We start from the raw sequence: 24,989 nt of genomic DNA, 5'->3' as shown, positions 1-24,989 counted from the left end.
ATACTAAGGAATAGTCGAGGATCTTGGTTTCGTTTTATTTTATTCACGTTTCTCCTTGGTTGAAGGATCTTGATGTCTTTCGGTGGGGCTGGATGTCTTCGAGTTTACTTTATTTCATTCTGTTCGAACAATTGGTCTGAGAATTTTATCGTAAAGCTTCTGCTATTTCTGCGGCCTTGAATCTTTACAAGCTAGTCGTATCCTTAAAATAGCCTTTTTCTACGATATGCGAAGAATTTCGTGAACGACTAATCCCCTTTTTCTCTCAATCAAAATCCGCAAAATGAACCGTTAACTCAGCGGCCAATCCCTTAAACCGAAATAATGCATTACAGGCCAAAATGTATCGATCACCATTTTTAATCTCTCTTATATATAGCATGGATACCACAGAGAGCCTACATGCATGTTAATGAACGTTAAATGTATATTAATCGCGACAGCCGTGTAATATTCGGCTATGAGACGACTGAAAGCTATTATCGATCACGTTATCGGTGCAGTTTTAAAGGATTTTCTCGTCGGCCGAACGGTCGCAACGGATGCAAGATTAGCATTATTGACCGAAACACGTTGGCAACGTTGGCCTGGCTTCATGATTTCGAATTTCCACTCCGCAGAAGACGCATCGTCGCCGGGAGAGTTCGCGCGTTCACTGGAACACGAATAATGCTGTCTCGACAGGCAACGATAAATTGCCTCGAGTGTCGAACCCGGAATATTCATCTTTTCCACCTAGTCGAGTATTTTTCCTCGGCAGGTCACACGGTTTAACCTCTCCCTCTGTTTCCGTATTTTACTGCTCAATGGAATCCTCTAACCCGTTCTAGACACCGGGTCTTATTTTAATACGACCCATAAAACTCTGGTCTGTCGATTATTCTTCCTTTATTTTTCTTTTTTTTTCTTTTTTTTTTTTTTTTTTTTTTGCTATTTTTACGAGACATTCATTTCGCTTTTCCGCGCATATTTGTGAGATATTGTCTTGTCCAGAGGTTCTACGGTATCGATGATGTGTGTAGATCCTTGATTAGGACGCAGGTAGTGCGTGATTGATCGAGAAGGACGTCGTTACTTTTAATTAATTATCGCAAAATTATTTTGCACGATCGAAGATTTACATGTACGTATCTATTTAGCAAGAAAATTAAACGAGAAAAGTAGAATTAACAAATTTCTATTCTTTCCTTTTTTTACCGACATACTTTAAAACCAACTCTACTAACATCTATATAGAAACTTCAGTGACGTAGCATTAAAGCAAGAGGTTTCACCTAATCGAAATCGTTGCTGACGGGTGTCCCTGAATCCAGCTCCATCTGCGCGTAATTTCGTCAACAACCGATGCCATGTCGCAGGGACGGTGTATTAACGTCAAATGACGTTTCCGTCCCCAAACGTTCGAAATTATGTACGCGTATACGCCTGACATCCTAAACCAACCGATTTTTTCTAATTTCTTCGGCAATTTGCCGCAGTAAAATCACATTTATGATCGCCGATGTTGGATACGGAAATAGTAGCGATAAAGTTTCATTGCTCTTCGTATCCATCGAACGGAGCCTAGCATTTACATCGACATTTAACGACTTGCGAGAACTTTTTGCGGAAGTGACGAAAGAATTCACAAAATTTCCCAGTTACTCGCGTAACTTTTAATCTCCGTGAAAATGTTCCAACTGTATCACAAACGGCTATCCGTTAGTCTAATTTTGTAAAATAAATTTGCGAGTATGGAGGAACTTTTCACGTGAAAATCCAGATTGTCAGAATGGAGCGTCGAATTTATGAGAGGGTGGAAAGGGTTAACACGAGCCAGAGCTCAGCTATGCCGTTCAATTATCATGCCTGGCGCATCATGAAACATGCGAGGCATCGTGCTTGCGGCACCAAACAGATTGCCGCTGTTCCACTACGCTATAATTAATTTAACAATCGTCATAGTCATCGAAAAAAATGTTTCTAGCTGTCTCCTTCTCTCAACGATATCCCCGTTATGACAAAAGCTCAGTTAATAATCCGAACTAACAGACAGACAACGGTGTCTCGATAAAAGAACCTTCCCACGGTAGAGCAACAAGTATCGATTATTATCTGTTTCTAGTCATGAGATAATCTTTCGGTAAAAAATCGATCGTATGGATCGTCAAGCGCGAATCTCGAAGATCCTAGAAATCTAAACTCACGCGTTTGTAATCCTCCGCGAAGTGAGAGAGGAAGGGTCATCCGTGGGCCTAAAAACTGCTCAAGATGTCAAAAAGTCGCGCGCATTGTACTCGGTGAAATAAAATAGAAATCGTCAACCGCGAGCGGAACAAAATTGCGAAAAGCTTAAAAGTCAGGCGTGTTATTTTCCATAGAGTAAAAAAGAAAGCGTCGACCATGAGCCGGGAAAATTCTGAAAATCTCGGAAACTCGCGCGCATTGTATTCTGTGAAATGAAAAAGAAAGCGTGAACCGTGAGCCGAAAAAATTCCGCAAACCTGAAAGTCACGCGTGTTATTTTCCACGGAATAAAAAAAGAAGCGTGGACCACGAGCCTTAAAAATTCCGAGAACCTAAAAGCGACGCGTGTGTTCTCTATGAAGTAAGAGAGGAAGCGCAAACCGCGGGGCAACTCGAACTCGAAAGCGAATGGAAAGGGAGAAAGTTGAATGCAGTTGCACTGATACCCTGTCCGTGGCTGAGCGTCGCGGGCGTGGGTGGATGGGCGAGTTGTTGGGAAGAGTGGCGAGGCAGTTTCCAGGCGACAGGGACGTGCGGAGGGGAAGGGTCAGGGGTTGATGAACAGTTTGCTCGGCGACGCACGTTGTGGCTGTCGGCTGTCGGAGCCACGCTGCCGCTACATAGAAGAGGAAGAGATAAATTGGGGGTGGAAGACGCGACTGTAAGGAGAAAGGGAAAGTAGCGGAGCATGGTGAGACACGGAGAAGCAACTACGAAGAAGAGGATACAGGGTTCTGCGGGATGTAAAGGCTGGTTCTCGAAGCTGCGCCGTGTCCTTTTGGTTAAAGAAAAATTGCGGTACCACGGCGATGGTACGAGTTTCGGGATATCGATATCTACTGCGAATTTATACTATTTTTTTCAGGTGCGTTCAAACAAATATCTCGTAGAATCGAATATGAATAAACGAATGGAAAGGATATTTGATCTTTTATTGAAATTTAAGATTTTGAAAAATTCATTCGCCGTCTAAAACCACCGTCGCTTAAAGTCCGTATTAATTAAAGTTGCAATTGAAATTTTGAATTTGTATACGCTTGAAAACGTAGGATCAGGAGAGGCAACTAAAGAGGAATAAATAAACGTAGGAACAGCAGAAAATAACGAGGACGTATAACAATCAATATTCGAGCCACGAAGAAAACACGGGTTCTTTTACTCTGATTGGTTGAAGTTACTGCACACGACACGAGCCACGGGATTAGAAGTAGCGTCGTTAATAAAAATTATACCACGAGCTGGCTTCTGCATAATTCATGGGGGCTAGCAACGCACCGTGAATACGTATCGCTGATTATGCCCTGGGAAATATTTTGATTATAATGCGATTAACGTTGTTTATCGATTGATTCGTCCCTGCAGTCTGCTCGCTGTTATCACCAAGGGAGAAAAAGGATCGTCGAGATGAAACTTAAAAGGCAGGAAGTTTATCTTGCGAGGTAAACCTCGGGTGCCGATCCTTTTAGTTTTCAGGCAACTTTTTTAAAACGTTCCTCAACTTCTCGGCGTATGGCTCAAGGGGGAACAAGGGATCTTCTTCGACAACTTTGCGAGGTAAATTTCTATGGGCCATCAACGATCTATCGTTAAACAACGCTTTTTATGTCAGACCGATCGATCTTCGATCGATGGATTAGGCTAACTCGTTGGGATACAAGATTTCATTTACAAAGATTATAATTTTTAGAATGTTTCTTTAAGGGTATTTCAGGAAAATTATATCCAGACAATTCTCATTCTTCCTAAACCTTTAGAGTTTTAGGTATTTTTAGGAAAATTGCATTCAAGTCATACTAAAAGGATTAAAAACAGATTTCTCTTTCACATGTAGTATTAAACGGTTGTATTACAAATCCATAACAAACAATTTCACAAACATTTCAAGAAAATTAAATCGTAGCAATTTCAAATAGATCAAACAGAGATCTATTTTTATCAAAAAACAGTTAAAAGAGAGAGAGAGAGAGATTGAGAGAGAATTTTAACCTTTGCCAATATCGCCAGCAAATAACTTCGTACTCCGCAGAATAAAACATATCCGTAAAAACTGCGTCAAATATTTTTTTCCAAATTCCGCTGGGAACGTGCCATCTTCTTTTATTTAAAATCAAATTCCCGAATACTGGGAAAAAAACCTTTGCTTCTCCATTTCCACGTTTCAGGCCATAGAATATTCTAAACCTGCAGTGCTCACGTACCCATGGAGAAAAATAGTTTCAGAATTAAAAGAAAAAAGGGGCAGAGCGAAAGAGAGAGAGAGAGAGACAGGGAGAGGGAGGGAGAAGGAAACCAGAAAAAGAATTCCAAGTGCCCTTAAAAGAGGAGCACTCGTGCGTGAAAACGTTTCCCCGCGATCGCATTGATCCTGGTTGGATATCACGCCATCGACTTTAATGAACGAAGAAGGCGTGAAACGGACCATCGTTCCAGTATTTAAAAAATCCGCTACTGCGAGAGGGTGTGCAGCGCGCAGCTATATTAGCAGAGGAGGGAAACGGGAGAAACTGGGAACCGGAAGTAGACGAGAAATTGAAGCCGCGCTCCTCCAGCGTCGACAGATTATCGTTAAGACAATTTCGCCATAATGAATATCACGGTCGCATTTGTGTCAACGATAAATTGAAACGCGGAACGAGCAGAAATAAAAGCCAGTCAGTCGTCTATGAAAGCACCGCGGGAACAACGATTAATGGAACCCTTTGATGTCATTAAATGGCTCGAATGATCGCCGAGTGTGGGATTTTTAAACAGGGCAGCGCGATGGAGAATAACAAGTTTTATTCTGACGGTGTTCAAACGAAAAGCTAGTTCTTTAATAATCGTGTTTCCTTGTTTTCTCTACCTTGTTCTTAGCGCCGTTTTCCTATATCGTGTTACGTAAGAATCTTTCGTAATATCAACGTAGGTTCATGGAAGAGTATTTCTCGAAATGGCTTTTCGATAAAATGGTAGAAATTATCGCCGGAGTCTTACGTACAAATTTGTTGCGATTTTTACGATGTTTCAATTCCAGCAACCCTTTCATTTTGCTGCATTCCGATAAATTCCAAAGATAATTTCATTTTTAGAGCGAAAGAATTAAAAAGAATCGAATGATTTTAAAAGTACAATTCTACGCACTGCAATTCCGTAGAACTGAATCTCGGAACAACCCAACAAAATTGCACGGGACTAAGAAAAAATTAACAAGTGGTGTCACCTAGTTCTTTTAGTTCTCCCCTGGACACTGTTACGAAAAACTTACACTTTGGTATAAAAGAGACGCCCTCTCTTAATTAATCTTTTCTTTATGAATATGATACCTCTTATTACAACCTTCGTACAAAAACATTCCTCTTGACATTCGTAATTAAAAGAACGCCAAAACCCTCCTGCAAGAAATCCAATTTAAAACTTCCAGATTACACGTATTAAGTACTATATAGCATTCTACTCCTCCGTGAAGCAACAAACAGATGTCAACAATAATTAAAGGAGCTCAAAAGACTCGAATAAAAAATCTAATCTTGAATTCTAATATCACGCTAACTGTACATTAACTGTACAACATTGCTGTCCAGTTGGTTTATGTACCAGATTCTACTCTTCTATAAAGCAACAAACTGTCGACAATCGTCCCTTTTAGCATCCACTCTCACATTCATCTAAATTCAATTTCTCCAAAACGCTTGAAGAGACAAACGAAACCCGCCATTAAATCCAACTCCGTTCGCGTCCACTCTACGATAACGCTAAATTTCCTTCGGACGTGGCGCCACCTATTCTGGTCGCGCCGTTACCAGCGCAACCGATAGTTAGCACGTGCACGGCGGGAAGAAGACGCCAGGCGCCCGCGAGAACAGATAATCTCTGTTTATCTTGTAATTCCCCGGTAACGCCATTAAACCGTCCGAACGTTGGCCACGTTGCCGGCTTAAATCTTTGTCTTCGCGCTGCAAGACGAAATGCAGGGGCACTGTTCGCAAGCGTAATTGAATCGACCGCCCCTTAAACCACGATAAATCTAGCCGAGAAAAGAGACACGCGAGTATGTGTGCGTATGTTTGTCGGCGTCTGATCGTGTAGAAGCGAGTGTCACGCGACAGCTGCGATCCCATCAATCGACCTGACGCCACACCGACGCGAGAAAACATGGACGAGAAACCCGTTTGTCGTTGTTCCATCGAAAAGTAGGGCGATCGATATATTTGCGCGATTTTCGAATTTTATCGCCACGCTTACACGTTACGCGAGAAATACGCGACTGATAGCGGTATGGAGGTTGAAACGTGAGCTGAACGTTACCGCCAAAGTCTTTGGAGACCAGTCATTTTGCCGGGGATTGGATATATGGAATGGCGAGTATAGGCAGGTAGACGATTGCTGGAATTGGATCCTTCGAGTGATGTAGTCTTCATACGTGTTGAGTGTTATTTTTGCTATTTTACAGTTTGGAATCGTTGATTTCCGTTCTCGATATAGCAGAAGCTAGGGTCGTAGGTATCTAGAATATTCGAAGGGCTGGAATTATCGATATCCATGTATAAAACTTGAAAAGGTAGGTCTCAAATAATAGACTATGACACATTTAGCACATTGTGCGAAAAAGCGGGTCTTCGTTCGATTATTATCGTCTATATTTTCGAGAACTTGACAAATTCGTGTTCAACGTTACGATAAAATAACCTCGTTTCTATCTACGTGTAATAACTAAGCCACGAGCGTTCGTAATTTGTTGTACGTTCTCGGATTGCTTGCAACTTTTGTCAGCATAATCAGAACAGTGGTGCCTCGTCGCAGTTCTAACGAAATTCCAATGTGTTTCGTAAAATACGCGCGTGGTATTTATAAAAGTTTCACGCGGTAAATGTTCGAGTACTTCCACCAACTATCGTACGCAATTTCCTATGATTCTCGCGAACTGTACAGTTCGAAACAGGTGCCAATTAGTGGCCACCTGAGAGCAACGTGGATCAGCACACGACGTACCTGGTGACGGGTTTGATCGCGAATCGCTATCTCAGGCACACGCTACTCTCCCCCCGCAGGCTCGTGGCCCGGAAAATTGATCGGAAGCCGCTCTACCATTTAATTGCCGCCGATTATTCGTGCTCCAGTTTGCCACGTCACCGACAGACAGGGACGCGAGCATTATGCGGCTTTCAGGACACCCGACTGACCGGTGGAAAGATATTGCTCCGCTGTTTCATTGGCGTTTAATTAATTCACTAATTAAGCCCTGTCGATCCGCTGCTCGGTTACCTTGTCCTCTGAACACCGTCTATCGGAGGCTACCATTGGAAACGATACTTATTGTGCGTGCTCTCACCGTTTCGATTGACGTCATTCACTTCGCAATTGTTTCATTTGTCAATGATGAATTGGGTGGTTGATAAACGCTGTGTGATTTTCTTGTTAGCGATTCGCGTTTATCCGAACAACGTTGTTCGGAAATAGGGGGTCGGTTTGATCTGATTAGACTCTAATTAGATGCAAGTAGATTCTCTGATCTATTAGGAATTTTTTAAGTATTCCTAATAGAATAAATATCTATAGAAGAGAATTCTGGCAATTGGAAATGTTTAAGTTTCCATCAATTAGTCAGGGAGACGATTCATCGTATAACGAGGTAAATCGTTTGTCAGAGAAAAATTGCAGAGTCTAAATTCGATCGTAACGTATACAGATTGTGTATAACCATACGACACACGCGCGAATAACAGCGAATGAATTGAGTTGGCTGACGAGAACAGATTCACCATCAACTAAAACATGAAACGATCATCCCACCGACAAGACTCATAATCTGCTCTCTTATTAAGTTACCATTGAATAAAATCAACGAGGAACACGCAATCTCCCCAGACCACTGGCTGCGAATTAATCGATGAATCTGGCTGGCAGTAGCAGCAGATTAGCCGCCGCGAAATGAAACCGAACCGCCGCATTAGCCGATGCCAATAGTGGGATAACTGGAACGAAGGCGGAAGAATAACGCGGTTGAAATCTCGTTGTATCGTTAATAGGCCGCGATTATCTTCCCAGTGGAGATCTCCACGTTCCTCTACGCAGAATATCGCAGCCATATTGGAAGAATATTTTCTACCTCCGTTGAGAACAGAGTCGAGCGCTCTTCGTTTCAACGAAAATAACAAATAATAGACCGTTCAGGGAGCTCGTAGCGAAATTTGAGAGAGATTCAGCATCTTCTTAAAATTTGTGAAAAACATAATATTTGGCTCTTTCGAGGGTCAACAATTTTCTGGATTTTCGATCGTTCAAACACTTTTAAATAAATTTACCGACACCCGAGCCAAATCTACGAAGGCCAAATAGCGAAAATTGGGAAAACTTAGTAAACTGCATAATTGGAAATTTTTATACTTCGATATTGTTTGAATAAATACTTGCTTGGACAATTTCCTGCAATTCTGATCGAGGAGCCACAGAAGCGATCAAAGCACTAATTTCACAGAATCGGCGTGGATAATTGGCGTTGCAAGAGAGCGTATGGTAAACACCGAAACAAGTATGGACTGGACCAGTGTCTATTCATTCGTCGTAACGTTATTAAAGCAGTTCACGACATGCTGTTACTTAACAGCAAGTTATAGTCAATAATTCGGAGAAGATCATTAGGCGGCAATTATACGGTTCAGTTGATCGAGATAATAGCCGTGGCGGTGTTGAATGGGATCGAACGACGTTGTCGAGTTGTTGTAATGTTAATAATTAGCATGGCGGAGCTCGGGGATGGCGAGGGGAATTTCGACGCTCGATTTTCAACATCGGAGTCTCTACGTTTCTAGCGTGTCAGGGGGCATATCGTTTAATTGGACGATGTTTGCTATATGCTTACGAGTTTCAATGGCATAGTCGTCATTTTGCAGGTTAATTTAGTCGTACTGTAGCTTTGAAACGGGAATTTTTAGATTAGGTTCCGATCTATCCGAGTACAGATTATTCAGATTTCTAGAAATCTTTGTTATACTATGGCATTCTTCGTACAAATTTTCTGTATACTTTGCAGAAGCGCACAAATATGAACAAAAATTGCTTATTCTTCGAATTCTTCATTCTGGATTTTTCACAATTTGATTATACTATTAAAAGATTGAAAAATGCCTCTGCTATATAAATACTGTTACTACCTTCGGTTATTTTAACCAACACGAAAGAAATCGATATTCTTATGAAATGACAGTTTGGCCAAAAATTCGAGATCTCGGAATGAAACGAAGGAAAAGATTCTTGAAAAATCGATTACCACTTTGAATTATTAATTCCCTTCAACGAAAGCCATATCTCTGAGATAATTAATGCTGGCACGATTACATGACTACGACGAGGCGACGTTTCCCGGAATAAATCGCGATGGCGAACTGGTTCGTGACGCGACTCAATGAACAGCAATGATACAAAAATTAAAATGGAATTAACGCGATACCGGCGTAATTTAATAGCAGAGAACCGGCACGCTTAATCCGTTATCGGTGTTATTTGGTAGGGAAAGGGGGAATTATACGGAAGAATTCCAGTTGCGAGCGCGTACATCCACTCGCACGCTAATTTACAGGCGACTGGCATTCGCGTGCATGATTACGCTTTATCAGAACTGCCAGCGATGTACAAGTTACTCGTGTTTCTGTCGGTTAAAACATGTTCGACAACGATAACTCTCCAGGGAATAAACATTGTGCTTCGTAGAGTTGTGAAATCTCGAGGACAAGGTTACAAGATACGCGAGAAAATTGGTTGAGATTATACAGCAGGTTTTTAGAGAAATATTTGCGATTCGCTGTGACAAGTGTTAATGGCTACAGATCGGAGGGGAATTTGAAGGAATTTAATCAACATTTTGGTAAAGGGCTAATATTTATATTAACGACGTTATAATTTATCGTCGACGATGTTCTATAACTCTGAAATTACAAATTGAGATACAAATTGAGAGAAAAATTGGTGAATTTTTATCGTACGAATCGTTCGTCCCTCGACGAACTTAGATAAATGAAAAGTACTAATGGATCAATCTCCGATTCGTAAAGCTAAGGAATTGCGATGAATCTATTTTTAAAATTTACTCGAATGGCGTGCGAAAATTTATTATACAGCTGTATTCAGTTGGTACACGAGGCATATCTAATTACGACGTCGACGATCTAATTATGTAACACGATAACTACTCAACGTGTGTTCGAATAATGGAACGTTAATTAAGGAGGTGATCAATGGTGTTGAAAAGCATTAAGTTACCTTACGGATCGATATTCCTGATACGAATACCTGGAACTGGTTCTAGGAACTAATTCCAGTCAATTTTACGAACGATTAAGAATTCCATATTTACATATTAAGAATAAAATACAAGTTTGAAAATGAAAACCTGAACGCTTCTATAAATATAACGTGCTGTAAAAGGACCATAACTCCGACAGAAAAAGAGACTTTCGGTCTTGAAACTTGGGCAGCCATCAAAGTTGGCTCTGACAAATAGATTAATCGAACGCGGTCCAGCAGGCCCGAAAAGAAAGAAAACAATGAACTCGGACATAACCAACCGCGTGCTCGATTTAACGAGCGCCTGTGTTTATCTTGGGAAGACGATTTCTCATCGAACGTTCCAACTTCGCTCCTAAAACTACAATTTTTGTCGGAACTTTAGCTTTCCTCTCGATGAACTCTGGATAGCAACAGAATGTTCCTCCAAGTAACTCGATAGCTGTCCTGGCATGAACTCTATGAGAATAACAAATTTTTCATCGACTATTTGACTTTTGCCCAATGGAAAAATGATACGCGAATACTATCTTGGAAGAATAAAAATAAAGTAAGCGCAACTTTCTCAAATCAATAGTTTCCGGAACTGCTATATTGTAAACTGCGTTCTAGACTCGTCTATCCAACACCAAAATTTTGTTGCTCGTAGCACTTTCCTTGCGACTCCATTTTATCTACATCGCCAGGTATTACCTTCCACAGAGCCAGCAACACAGTCAGACCAACTGGTCAATCATTCCTCAGCCATAACACTTTGTCCTCGTCTCCAACTCTCACGCTTCCTACGACCCACTCCTACTTCAAAGCGAGGAATCGAAGCAGCTCAAAGAAAATCTCGCTCGGCGTATCCCCAACGGAGAACAAGCCAGCCATAATGGATTCACCCCTCGACAAAGGTGGCAAACACGCGTAGAGTGAAATAAGACACAGAAGAAGGAAGGAGACCGAAGAAAAAAACGTGAGGAGATTCGATTTTGGTGGATTCCTTTATTTGCTCCGCTTAAAAGGCACGTTTTGCCTCCCTAAGTCGTCGAATACCTCGCATTTGTTTGTGCTAACAAGAGGAACAGCCTTATCCAATTTTTAGGCTGCGGACGATAGTCACCAGACAGCGCTGGCATCAGCTATCTGATTAATTGCTATTAATCTACGTAACCTCGAACTTGCATTACTATTTTCTTATCGTAGTATTCGTTGGTTCTCCATTTCATCGCACAAGTCAAAGATTAACATCGCCCTGAAAAGACAATGGCATCCTCCAGCCTCTCTCCCCGGAACTCGTCTCTAGCCGAATCAATCAGGCCGTTCACCGCTGAATACTGACCTAACCTCGGTTCATCAAAAACCAGCAAGAACCCCGTATCTCGTTCTGAGTGCAGCGACTGGAAAACGAGTCGTCCGGCTCGTTCCAGAGTCAGGTCTCCGAAATTAGCCTGACAGAAGCTCGAGGAAGGGTGAAATTCAAAAAGCAGCCGGCAATTCCAGCTGCTGCTGCACGTACACGACGAGGACGACGCGGAGACGACTGCAGCTCGCATTACCTAGCCCCTTTCTCCGACCATTACCGGGGACATTAACGCTGCCGGCGGTTGTAGCAGCCTGGAAAAAACAATAGGTATTCCCAGGACACTTGTCGCCGCTGTCATACCTGTCCATTGTTCGCCAGCGCCGTCTCGCGACGCTACTACCGCGCACGGCCTAAGAATTCGACTAGGAGGCTCTTCCTCTTATTAGTTGGAACAATGGGGTATTCGACGACCCACGTGTCACTTTCAGTTATTTCACAGATACTTCGAAAGGAATATAGTAATTGAAAACCACGGATAAAGAATTCGATAAGTTACATCTCCTATCTTTTGTAGAAATGCACTTTTAAAATTTAATATGTTGCGAATCAATTCTACTAGTTTCATTCGTCTTGCCATTTGATTTTCAGATTATATATGACTTTTGTCGTTCTTTTGAACACTCAAAGATATCAAGAACATCAGTTACGTAGTAGCATAATATTCCATTCATTAAAAGATTAACTTTCGAATTATTTCACTAATCGGTTACAATCAGTTTTCGTCGTTTTCATCGTTTCTCAAATGTTTCCCTCTGAGAGTAATACTTAAGACATCTTTAGAGATTTTCTAAAGATGGCGAAACAATTGCACGATAGAATTAAGCCGCTGATAAGGTGTACAGGAAGTTGAGCGAAACTGCAGGGGAAAAGAATTCCGTGCGCAAGTATCGGGCTTTTGAAATTCGTCAGGATATTGAATAAGTGGAATCTGTTTGGGGAGGTTAATTTTGATGATGTCCGAAGTTTTTATTGGAAAAGTTGGCAGCACGGGAATTTTGTTACGAACTAATATCTGAGGTATTCGTGTAAGCTCCCGTCGGAATGAACCGCGGGATAACTTTGTTTCTGAAATGATTTAGCCTTCGGTTGCCTTTCGCCGCTCTACATTCGCTGTAATTTTACGAAAACGCATCGGCACGATCATTTTTCTTCCCTTTCGGTTATCTGTCCGCACAATCCTTCGAACTGTTCCTTTATAAACATTATGTTACACATTTTATTTTTATTCTATTCTACGTTTGTACGTTGTTATTCTATATTTTGTTTTTTAAACGAAAAGAAATTGGCTTCTCGGCACTTACAACTTAAACAATTGGATTTTCTATGCAACCTAATTTTATCAACAGATCCATAACAACTCCCTTCAATTTTGCATTCGAACAGCTAAAACAATTAAAAATTCCATCTACTTTCTACTTTTTTTTTTACAGCCTCAAAACTTCGAACCAAATATCAGATTTCCAACCCGAAAGACACGAAACTACCAACTAGTTTCTCAGAAACCTGTTGCAGACACGACGACAGAATATCAGACTCTAAATAACGGCCTGCCCAAAAGAATGTACCAAAGGAACGTGTTAATTACTGTTGAAGACGTCTCGAAACCATCAAGCAGAGGATGCTCGAGATGCTCTTTAAAAAAAGATAGGGGGGAAAGCCGTCTTAACTACTGACGATGACAGTCTGAAGATTGGTCGGTGGGCAGGAGAAAAAATTCAGAGAGCCTGAAGGAATCCTCGTCAGGAACCCGATTCTATTTGAGGATGTACGCGTCGTTAGCCTGCGGTTCTTTAAAATGTGACGACAATCTGCTCGGCTCTTTAAAATGCAAACCGTGCGACATAACTATCTACTTGTGGCAGTCAGACACGGAGAAAAACGGGCAGTCACAGAGAAGAAAAAATAAAAAACGCGACTGCGTTTCAGCGAAATACACGCGCGTGTATTTTTATTCCAACTGGGTCAACGCACTTTCTGGCAGCCTGTCAGTCTTGGCTTTTTTATCATTCCTTCGACACCAGGTTGATCGAAATTGGTTAAAATTTAATTATCACCTGAATCGGTCCTTTCGACTTGAATACCTTTACAATGGCTGATCTAGATTATACATATCTTTAATTATCTTATTTTATTTCTAGATTCCTAATAGGTCGGCATATATTTTTTTAATATATTCGTATTAATATTTTTACTTGGATATTTTTTATTAGATTTACGTATATCCTGGAACACGTGACTAAATTTGTCGCTGTATTTATCAGTGTAACAATTACGCTACTCGTGCCTCGATAACAATAGGGCAAAATCTATGGAATTGGATAATCTGCACGATTACTCCTGGAATCCCTAACTCAATATCCGCCATTTAATCCAGCTAAATTGAACTTTAAACTGGAAAAATCAACCTTCACAATTTAAAAACAAATTGACGCTATTAACGATGAAAATTTACTCGGTGTTTTCCAATTTCCACGGCAATTTCTAAAAATAAAAACCCTACCATCGATTCACAATTCCAATTAAACGAATCCTGCGCGCCGACCAGCTGAAAATATCCCGGTTTAACGTCTCTTTAGCCGCTATTTCTCCGGGAACGTTAAGCAGAAACCGTAAAAAACGCGACTGAATTTATTTTCCACGGACATTGTTCGAAACCGCTAACTCGCCACGCCTTTGAACTGCGTCGTGTTGCTACGATTTTTCATCTAGAGACCTCGCCTCGTTTTATCGAATATAAATTAAGCAATCATAACGGCGGCACACTATACAATTCGACCGATAAAACGTTTCGAAACTTCGAGCGAAACGAACTTCGCTGTTTTACGGTTACTCCAAAGCCTTCGGATATGTCGACAACAGGTGACGATGGTCAGCCTGGTCTTATTGTTCAACTTAATTGCGTTACGGTGAGACGACCATTTTAATTGTTTTCTCATTTTTCTTTAAAATTAGTTCGGTAATGAAACTTTAACGCTTGATGAATTTTCATATTTCTATGGAAATACCTGTATCTTAGATTCAATAAATGTAATATCGAATTTTCAAATATCCCATAGATGATACAACCTTGCACGAACCTAAGATTCTGACAGAGATTAATCGTTTCCTTGATACTTTAAATTAATTATCACGTTCCATACGAAACCAGCAGCTGCTCTAATATTTATGACTAGGATTGTGCATACTACAATACAGCTTCAGCACGCTTTTCCCGGATCCTTGCCAACGGCAGAAACGCTCTTCCATTAGAAATTCGAGCGAATCGAAACTCTTCCATACGATTTCGATTACCCTCCATTCAGGAACTAGGATCGTCAGTGGAAGATCAACGACGAGAACACACGGTGAATCATGTTCCATTCGCGAACTGGGTCGACGATTATCCTGTTACACGTAACCGGTGGTAAAGCAGGTGGCTGCATTACCACGCTCAGGAGATTCCATGGAATGGCGGCCAAATCGAGTAGAATACTTTCAATCGGTTACCCTAGTCTATTCCCCGGAGCGATTTCTACGAGGCTTCCGCATTGTTGACCTAAATCCTGGTGTATATGTGCAACGAGAACCAGCCAGTAGTTTCCCTTCTACCCAATTTCTTCGTTTCCGGTTAGTCTGCACCAGCCACCAGATGGAAACGCGACTGTTATCAGGAATTTACAAGGATTACCTTCTGTGTACGCAGCTTCTCCTCTATTGACATTCTCTTTGCTCCGATCGAAGAAAATAAAATGTTACGGAAAATTTTGCTGTGTGTTGAACTCACGTTAGTCCAGTTTGGCAGTTAGTTCTGACTACTGCGTAACGCTCTCGTTGTTAATGCGGTCCAAAGCGATTCGACCAGCGAATACTTCACTATTCAGGATTAAAAGTGTTTTCGAGTTGGGCGACTTGAAAAAAAACTTTGGTACATTCTTTTGTCCGAGCTTTGGATTTTTCAGTTTCCTAACTTTTGCATCGAAGCTTCAATTAATTGTGTTTTCAATCATTGAAAGAAGAACGAAGTTTTAGTAATTTAAAGAACGAGCGGGAGACTTCCGCGTTATGCTAAATGTTTTGCGATTCGACGACGAAGAAAATTAATCTTGGCGAACGTTTGAAGCGCTCCGAAATTAATGAGAATCGGAAAATTGAATTTGAAATACAACACCAGCGAGGGTAAGGTTTCGCCGGGTACTTGAATTGTTCGTTAATAAGGGTACACCGTAATTTTCCTTCTGATTAAAATGTCCTTTTTCTCCAGGATTTTTAAAAGTATCTATTATCCATGAAAATAACAACAAATGATCACCGTACATCTATATATAAAACCAATAAAGAACAATTACTTCAAAATGAACTCAGAAAAATTCTTAACAAACCAATATAGGGATAAAAATTAGTAGATAAATAAGGACAAACCAATCTGTAACACTGTCTATTAAATTCTACATTGATTACTACTATTCTCTTTACCAATATCTTACCACTGCAATGATCGTGTTCAGCTTGCCCAATAACGCGACACTAGCGCCATGTGGGCGTTAACTAGTGTCATATAGTTACCATTGCTAAGTTTACATTCAGCAGAGTATTTGTAACTCTCTATATTTAAAAAATTAATTATATTTTCTATAAGCATAAGCTAAACAGAACTCTGAGTAGTCACGGTGTGGACGAAAATCAATAACAATCTTCATTTAACTCCTTAATCCCTACTCTCACATGAGACCTCTAACTTCTCTCGACAGAAACCCAATTCCCCCTCGATAAATCCTAAGACTCTTTATTCCCATCCATTCCAGGCTGAAAATCCAGCGTGAGTAAATGATAAAACGATAGCTGCTGGTAGAAAGAAATACGATGCTCCAGGCAACATCCAAAATTCAGCTCCTGACCGTCAGCCAGGAAACACGGAGACGAACAATGGGTTAGGATGAGACGTTGGATAGGATAGAAAAACATCACGCGGCTCATTGCCGGGAGATTTGGCGGAAAGCGGGCTGAGATTGCCGGGAAATCCTCGGGAACATTACCGAATCGGTACGCGTGGTCGCGTGCGAGTTACACGGCCGCACGGAGGAAAACAAAGAAGAAAGGGATCCTATGAATTCGTGAGTGACTTCGGATATCACGTTCCCCGGCGTCTGCCAGACATTTCCTTCGGGCTTCCTGTGTGCATACGCGCGCGGGCGCGCTTACATCCCTTATGCGTTATACAGGGTGTCTCTCTACGAAGCACGTTTCCTTCGTCTCGAATGCTGAATAAAGTTTTTCGAAAAATTCTTGGTGTCAGATTTCGAAGCTGTTTAAACACCCCATAATTGTCATCCAACTGAATAAAATACGTTACTGACGTTGCTGAATATTTATACGAACGAAGAAGAAGAATAATTATACGATAAAATGAGCCAAAGTAGGAAGCTGGTTCAAATGTTTAACGATTCTTTAGTAAAACATTGAAATATTTGTTGCAAAGAAAGCGAGATGGGAATATAAAAATTGGAGTAATCATTTTGAACGTTTGATCCAAAATTTGATCGTGGATAATAATTAATTAAATTGCTTCACGTGTATTCAATACGAATGACCCATCTAGAATGTCATTGCAGAATCGGATATAGAAAGTATGCGCTGTGTTGGTTCAGATTATGGATTACCCGTGGTAATCAATGGTACTGTAATTAGTAAATAATTAACTTAATAGGAAACCTAATCTGGTCTACAATTTAGCACCAACTGGTTCGTTTAATAATTGGTTAACCCAATTTTGTCGTTATTTACCCTCTTCTATGCACAATAACAAAACCTATTAGATAATGACAGACAAAGTGTATTCACAAAGAACTATCGATATCATAAGCACGGTATAAAATATTTAAATGAAGTTCTCGTTCCAAAATGCTCACCTCTTTCGCGATAATTTATCGATTAGCGAATTTAAAAGGTACCGATCCCGCTTTGGAATATTTTCCTTTATCGAAACGAAAGCAAAATTGAAATATTAAAATTCGGAAGAAGATTTTTTTAAACCTTCTCGATATAACGATATCAGGTTAGAATAATATGTATAAGACAGTTTTTAACGACAGAACAGAAAACACAATTGGATGAAAAGTGAACCGAATAACAGCAATGGAATTGAAACGCAAGACGAGAACAAAGAATCATAGGGCAATAAGGTTTGAAGGCAGCAACCAGGATTCAGAATTTACCAGGGACGAGAAGGAGGCCTGGGTTCCTTGGTTGAAAGGGCCGGGAAAATTTCAACGGTGGGAAAGATATGAATTTTCATCGGGAAGTCGGACGATAAATTTCCCGTACTCTCGCGACGCTTGCCCATTATGTAGATAATCGCGCGACAGAATTTACGTTCCGTGATGCCGCGACTTTGTAGACACGGCCAACGAAAACGAAATCGCGGCGTGGAATACATTTGCGGCGACCTCGCGTTTCTATAAACTCGCCTTATCCATACATATAGGGTAGCCTAAAAATACCCAACGTTTCGTTCAATTTACAAATAGGACAAAAAGGAACAGGAACTAAATTAAGAAAAAATGTATAAACTGCGTAAAGTATACATATATCACCGTTTAATTTCGTCCTCCCAAAATTTTTCCTACCCCAACTATTTTCAAAGAAATTGCAGTCGTCCATTTGCATGTACACCCTGTAGTCATCCTTAATATAAAACGCATTCTTAATTTGTCCGACTCTAGTCGTCTTTAATAATGAAAAAGTTAATGACATCTAAACAGACGCACACCTAGGGACTTGTTTAAATTTAATACAAACAAGTGCCAGGAAAATTTATTTGCAAAACAGGTACGCTCTTTTGCCTGGTCTAACCTAGTTTCATGTCGTTCAAGAAGTCGCACCGCCCCATTGTGCCACTGAAAACGCCCATGAACATTTTCTTTCTCCTCGGTTCTTTGTTTGTCGTAATACCTGACTCGCGAGTAGCAAAAAAAAAAAAAAAAAAGGGAAGGAGAAAGAACGAGACCGAACAATTATAGCTTCGGCATTTCGCGGCTGACGAACGATAGAGTCAGCAATTACACGACGCATTCTTTCCTATTTTTCTCCTCTACTTTTTGAAATTTCGCGGCACGCTGAAAATAGGATGATCCACGTGACACGGTAAAAAGGAGCGTTCGTTTCGCAACGTTTCGAAAACTTTAGTTGCGTTTTCGAAACAATGGGCAATGTTTCATGAGAAATTAAACTGTGTGATTCGTCGAATTTCAAAGAAATTCTGAGAGTCCCTTTGGGTTTGAATTACTATTGGAAAATATACTCTGGTACTTACGTTCCACAGGATGGTTAGTCGCTCGTCCAGGCGAACATGTTTGAGGTTAGGATCGTGTTACGAAGAGATCAACGTTCATTGGTTTCTTCTGAAATTGGAAGAAAAGAGCTGGGTTAATTAAATACGTTTTATACTTTAGAAATCAATAAATACGTTGTTGCAAATTATGTGCTCGACAAAGAAAATGAACTTTTTAAGATTAAGGTTAGCGATAAATTAAACTCAAATGCATCTTCCCGCAATGTATTTACCAAAGTAATTCTCATTTGGAATACACTTAAAAGTGAGGCGCACTAAAGACGAGAATAAGGCTAAGGAACTGGTAGAAACGACAATTGGTAATTTAATTATATAGATGGCCGGGAAATAAAAATTCTCACCAGAGAAGCAAAACTCCAGCGTTTCTAATTCAGGGAATACCCTGCGGTGGAGTCAGTGTTTCAGTTTCTTACGCGAGTAATTTTCATAAAAACACTAATTCCAATGGAAACCTTGAGATTTTATGAAAGTCCAGCTTTGGCCAATTCCGGGCCATAGTTGATTTTATTCTTTTCTCTTAGCGGCAGCCCAATATCCGTCGAAAGTTTCTCAAAGAGCAATCCACCCCCGCGAGGCGGTACTTAAGCGAAAAAAAATTCCTTTTTCGCACTGATAAAAAGAAAACTCGTTGATAAGCAGCGACTCGTCTAGTTTCGCGTGTACACAAACCTTCTACTTCGTATTTATTCTAGTTTACCATCATTGCAGGGCAACAAAAAATTAATTCCTTACAGTGGGCTATTTATGATTTGAGATGAATAGGATCTTAAACTAAATACAGGATTTTCCTATTTAAAATTATTGATATTTTCTAATTAATTTCGAGTAACTAACCCGGATGTCTATCATACGTTCACAAGAATAACATAAAATTAATAATAACTTTATTTCGTTACAGTACAATTTTTTTATAAAATTTATATAGTTTCTCTAACTATCGTAATAAATTTCGTATAAATTACACACAAAAAATGTTTTTATCTCTGCATATATTCACCAATGCTTTTGTTTGCTTGTTTTATATAAATGAAAGCGACCCTTTTAAAAGTTGTACGAAAAGTTTCGTGGCTGACTGTATACGTACTACAACTACTATTTATATGCATCTTTCATTCTCGTTGTTTCAGCCAGCACGCGTTATTTTAAGGAGGCTACGTACACGTACACACACACTAGAGAACGCGAAACAAAAATCACTAGACGTTGCGGATGCATAGAGGCAGGCGCGAGACATACGACGCCCATGAAACTTCGATGACGACTGAGTTCGCTCACGATTTCAAGGGTGTGTAGACTCATAATTTATAGCTCTGTAGTGGGAATACCGCGAAATCATTCAACGAACAAATGCGCCTTTGTCGAGTAGGCTGGAATGCAGAACGTTTAGATAAAAGTAATTAAAATGCAAGGCTAATAAAAGATAACGAATGATATTGTTTCTGCCTATTAGTGATTTTAAAAATCGCTCGATCATGGTTTAGTAACCTTAATTCGTGTTTGGCCCGGCGTTACTGTAACAAGGCTATTTATCGGATTTATCATTTTGGATGACGAATTCAATTTCTGTGCAATTATTTATTAATACATTAATATTGTGTACTTATTATTACATGAAATATATTTACATGAAATAATAAATATATTAATATGATAATATACGTAAGAGAAACATTGATGTTTCAAAAATCTGTCAGCTTCGATCAATTCGTCAATACAAATATTTGACTAAAAATGCATGTATAAAATTCTGTAAAAATAAGTTTTTCTAAGAAATATTGACAATACCTAATAGTATTATTATAGTAGAAGACTTGGTATTTTTTAAACAAATATTTTTCTACACCGATATTTGATTTAAGAAGGAAAGTGTACAATATAATTCAACAAAGTTTCAAGTACTTAAAAGATCGATACTAGCTGCGATCAATCTTCCGCGCGTTACTAATCAGCAAATCTACGATTTATTCCATTAGGAGCTGTTGCGATGAAATTGCCCTTCTTTCCAACTCATCCCTTGGTAAAATCACCCTGAACAAGTTCAGTAGTTGCCGGGCAAGCATGCAGAGTGCGAGAAACGAGCGGAAATCAGCGCAGCCAAGACCAGTTACAAGCGTTATTCCTTAATTGCACCGTTGAATGCAAGAAGGGCCCCAGTGTCGGATGTTAGTTTCCATAAAAGTGTCACTGAGCGAAGTTAAATGTTCTTGTAACATCGTTTAATGTTTTTAAAAATCCAATATTTCCTCTTTATAGCTTCCAACGAATTGATTACAATAGTACTTCAATCTCTTCGATCCATTTTCGTACAAATTAAACATAACCTATAATCTAACGATACTGGTTCAGATTTAGAACTACAATTGTAAATCATTCATTTGTTTATTCAGTTACCGTAACGTGGTAAAGAATATTAGAAATTTCACTATAATAAAAGATCTTGAAAAATCATGGATGCACAAAAATCATGTTTTATCTGAAAATGACAATTCCAATTGAAAGTACTTTGTCGAAGCTTAAACACCGTTCTTTTTATTCTCCGATGACAAAGTCAAAGTCATCGGCAGGCCAAAGCTTTTGGTTCGCGCTAAATCTTGAACTTCGTGAGCGATTGTCCCTTCTGGGCGTTATTTTCTAACGCCGCTTTGAGAGATCTCTCGCGAGGAAGAAACAATTTTCCACGAACAAAGGGCGCGTCGAAGGTCTCGCAGACGCCATTACAGTGCGTCGATGCGTGCCACCCGCCATTTTGTTCATCGGGAATTCATGAAAGCTTGCGTGTCGCGTTCAGACTACACTCAGGATGCACATTGTTCCCACGAACACGGAATGGAATTTCGTTACAACTTTCGTTGAGCACGTTCCAGGCGATTTTATTAGTTGGAATTAAAATGGCTGACGCTAGCCACGCGCGCGGAAGCGAGTTTTGATGAGCGGATCGATTGATGAGCCCCGGCTCTGATGTTTGGACGTGCCGTTTGCCAAATTGTGTGCACGTTTTTGAAATTAGGCGAGTTTGTTTGAGCCACCGAATGGACGATCGAATCACAGATACGTGGAAACCAAAGTGAACGTTCCGATGTAAGAAGGATATGATATTTCTGCTTGACGCTTTCGACATTCCAAATATCCTTCTTCATTTTCCGGACGTCGCTTAAAATTACGAAATATTCAAAACTTATTTTCTTCTGTATGTTATTCAAAAAGTTTCACTTGTTTGATCATTTTCTAAGTTAATGATTTGATTGCGATATGTATGCAATTTTTTCTTATATCTTAATCGTTGCTTTAATCTAAGAATATGGAATGAAAAAATGTACACAAAACATTTGTTTTTCATTGCTAAACTTTCATCTAGAAAAGACGCCTGCAGAAATCGACTAAAAAAAGTTACAGGACCTACTTTAAACCCGTATCTCAATATTTGGGTCAGAACAGCGCAAACAGCGGCCATGTCGGTTCCAGGTGGCGCTAGGTTGATATCTTCGAACTCGAATCTTTCTAAGATTGTTTGATGATAAATTAAAGGTGGTGTGTTAACGTGTTTCTCGCTGGAAATTCAGATTTTCGGTCCTTTCTGAACTCTCGTTAGGCTGGTTTAGTTAGTCTCTTTGTGGATCATTGAAGTTCAGCGATGGGTCGAGAGACTCGACTAATTTTCAACTGCGAGACGTTGCCCCCGGCGTTCAATTAACGAGCCTTTCTTCGATACAAGCAACTCGTGATCAGAGAATCGACGTGAATCCTCCCCTCGTGAGGTGTACACGCGTTCTAATTATTACCCTCGTTGATACGCTGATGTACTGTTTTGTTCAGGTTGTTTGGTAAATCGGAGCTCAACCTGGATAGTTAAGAAAATTGATACTTGCGTGTCTTTGTCCTTCGCTGCTTGTGTCTGTCGATTATTTGCGAACAAATTCCTTGTCATTTGTTCTATTCTCTTAATCGGAATATGAAAATTTGTTGAAAGAGCCACGTTATTACGAGAGATTGTTATTAAAACACTGATAAGCCGAACATTTGTGGCAACCGCAGTGCCTCTCAACTTAAAAAAAGCTACGGAACGTTGAAAATTTTGGTGGCCCCAGTTCGATGACCAGACCCCGGACCAGTTCTAACGGTCCCAACATCGAAAAACGACACAACGCGTCTTATCCGATCCAACACAAAGATTCGTGGCATTTTACTAAGGATCTGTAGATGACAGCGATTGCACACGAAATAACAATGCACGCGGACAGATATAGCATCGTTTCGACGTAACGTAATCAGGAAAACACACCTGGGGAACAGAAGGGGCTTTTATTCGATATAATACGATCGATCGACATAATTGGGATGGGGGGAGTCAGTCTGCCGTAAATCCAGCGGGCGGATTAGCGAGCGTGGCGTTACGACATATGTACGCGTGCAATATTTAAGCCTCGTTAAACGCATAATTTCAAATCGGCCGTGGGCTTCGCGTCATATGTTATTGATAACCGGGGCCGCGAACGCGCGGCTCTCTGTTGAATAATGCGCGGATTACGCGGTCTAAACTAAAGCAAACGTCGAATAATTAACAAGACACCCTGGCTCGCTTTGAAAGGCCGACACGAGAGCTCCTGGCGGACCCGCGAGCGTTACGCTTCGGCCTCATTAACTATACAACTCCCAGTCTCTTTGACGCGGCGCGAAGAGATTGATGAGCCCGGGCTCCGACCGATTAGAGGCAGTGATTAAGAAACCTGGCCTCTTCGGTTTGTGTTTGCGCGTGCGTGTGAGCTCCTGCTTTCCTGCATTTAAGTTTTTTGTTGCTTTAATGCTTCCGCCAGGTCCGAGCTGATCTCGGTTTGAGGATTAATAAAGGATAGATTTATAGGTTGACTAACTTTGATTATAATGGCTCTTAGAAAGCGGGTCTTTCAATTGTTCGTCATTTTGGCATCCGAATATCGTCAGAAATCTGCGTTCTACTATTTTATAAAGGCACATTAGGACCAGTGTCGACCAATTACGATTCGATGAAACAACGATAAAGGAAAAAAGACGATCAACTGATTAAATTTCTATATTTTTACCTGAAAGAGCTTCCAACAGATTACCAACCTAGTAGGAGCCTGACTAACTTGCAAGTTCATTTACGAGACACTCTTAATGGAGGAAATTTTAAAGGAACAGAAATACCCGAAACGACTTGGTTTTCCCTTTATTATATTTATTCGTACATTTCCACGTCGAGTAAAAGAGCTGGAGAGTAATAAAGACACTCGGTAATGAAGAGCAAAGATGAAAGGGGAAAAGAATTTTTCCCAGAGTCGTTCTCAGCTGCCTTTTACTTTCATTTTCGCGGCGACTGTAATTTGCCCCTTTCAGAGCCGAACCTCGATGGCTTTTACGACGCTCGATATGACCGGTTTTACGATTCTGCGTCGGGCGATGAGCAAGCGAGGGCGGCAGGGGTACAAGAATCGGTATTGTGAGCCGTTAAACTGCGAACGAGCCGAACGTAGGTGTCTTAAAGGGAAATCAGATAATTGAATAACGGTCAGATACAAAATTTCTACACCGGAGCTTTTACGAGCCCAATTTATGTGTCCTAGGGAATTTCACGCCCATACGTTGCTGGTATGTTCCCGCTGCTTAGCTCTTATCGAATAATCTCAAAGATTCATAAAAGTCTGACAGCACAAAGAAACTTTAAGTTACGGTATATAGCTACCGTATTGTAGTTTTAATCTTGTAATTAAAAATTAATTGATAGATTTAACGTGCGAACTTTGGGGAATGTTCTGATTCTTCTTTATTTCAGAGCTCGAAGCTTTTGGAATATAGAAAGAAGCGTGGAAAATG

General features: G+C 40.4%; 1 long non-coding RNA gene across 2 annotated transcripts in view; it reads right to left on the bottom strand.

Moving 5' to 3' along the window:
* Window positions 1–24,989, bottom strand: part of LOC117237660 — a 160,427-nt gene that overhangs the window by 47,850 nt on the left and 87,588 nt on the right. For both annotated transcript variants that reach the window (XR_004494044.1, XR_004494045.1), the window contains exon 3: window positions 19,122–19,209. This is a non-coding gene — a long non-coding RNA (uncharacterized LOC117237660). The remainder of the gene's footprint in view (window positions 1–19,121; window positions 19,210–24,989) is intronic.

Source organism: Bombus vosnesenskii, unplaced genomic scaffold, assembly GCF_011952255.1.
Source record: "Bombus vosnesenskii isolate JDL3184/JDL3185 unplaced genomic scaffold, Bvos_JDL3184-5_v1.1 scf7180000013395, whole genome shotgun sequence".
NCBI classification, from domain to species: Eukaryota; Metazoa; Arthropoda; class Insecta; order Hymenoptera; family Apidae; genus Bombus; species Bombus vosnesenskii.
This window is presented reverse-complemented; position numbering and strand designations above follow the sequence as displayed.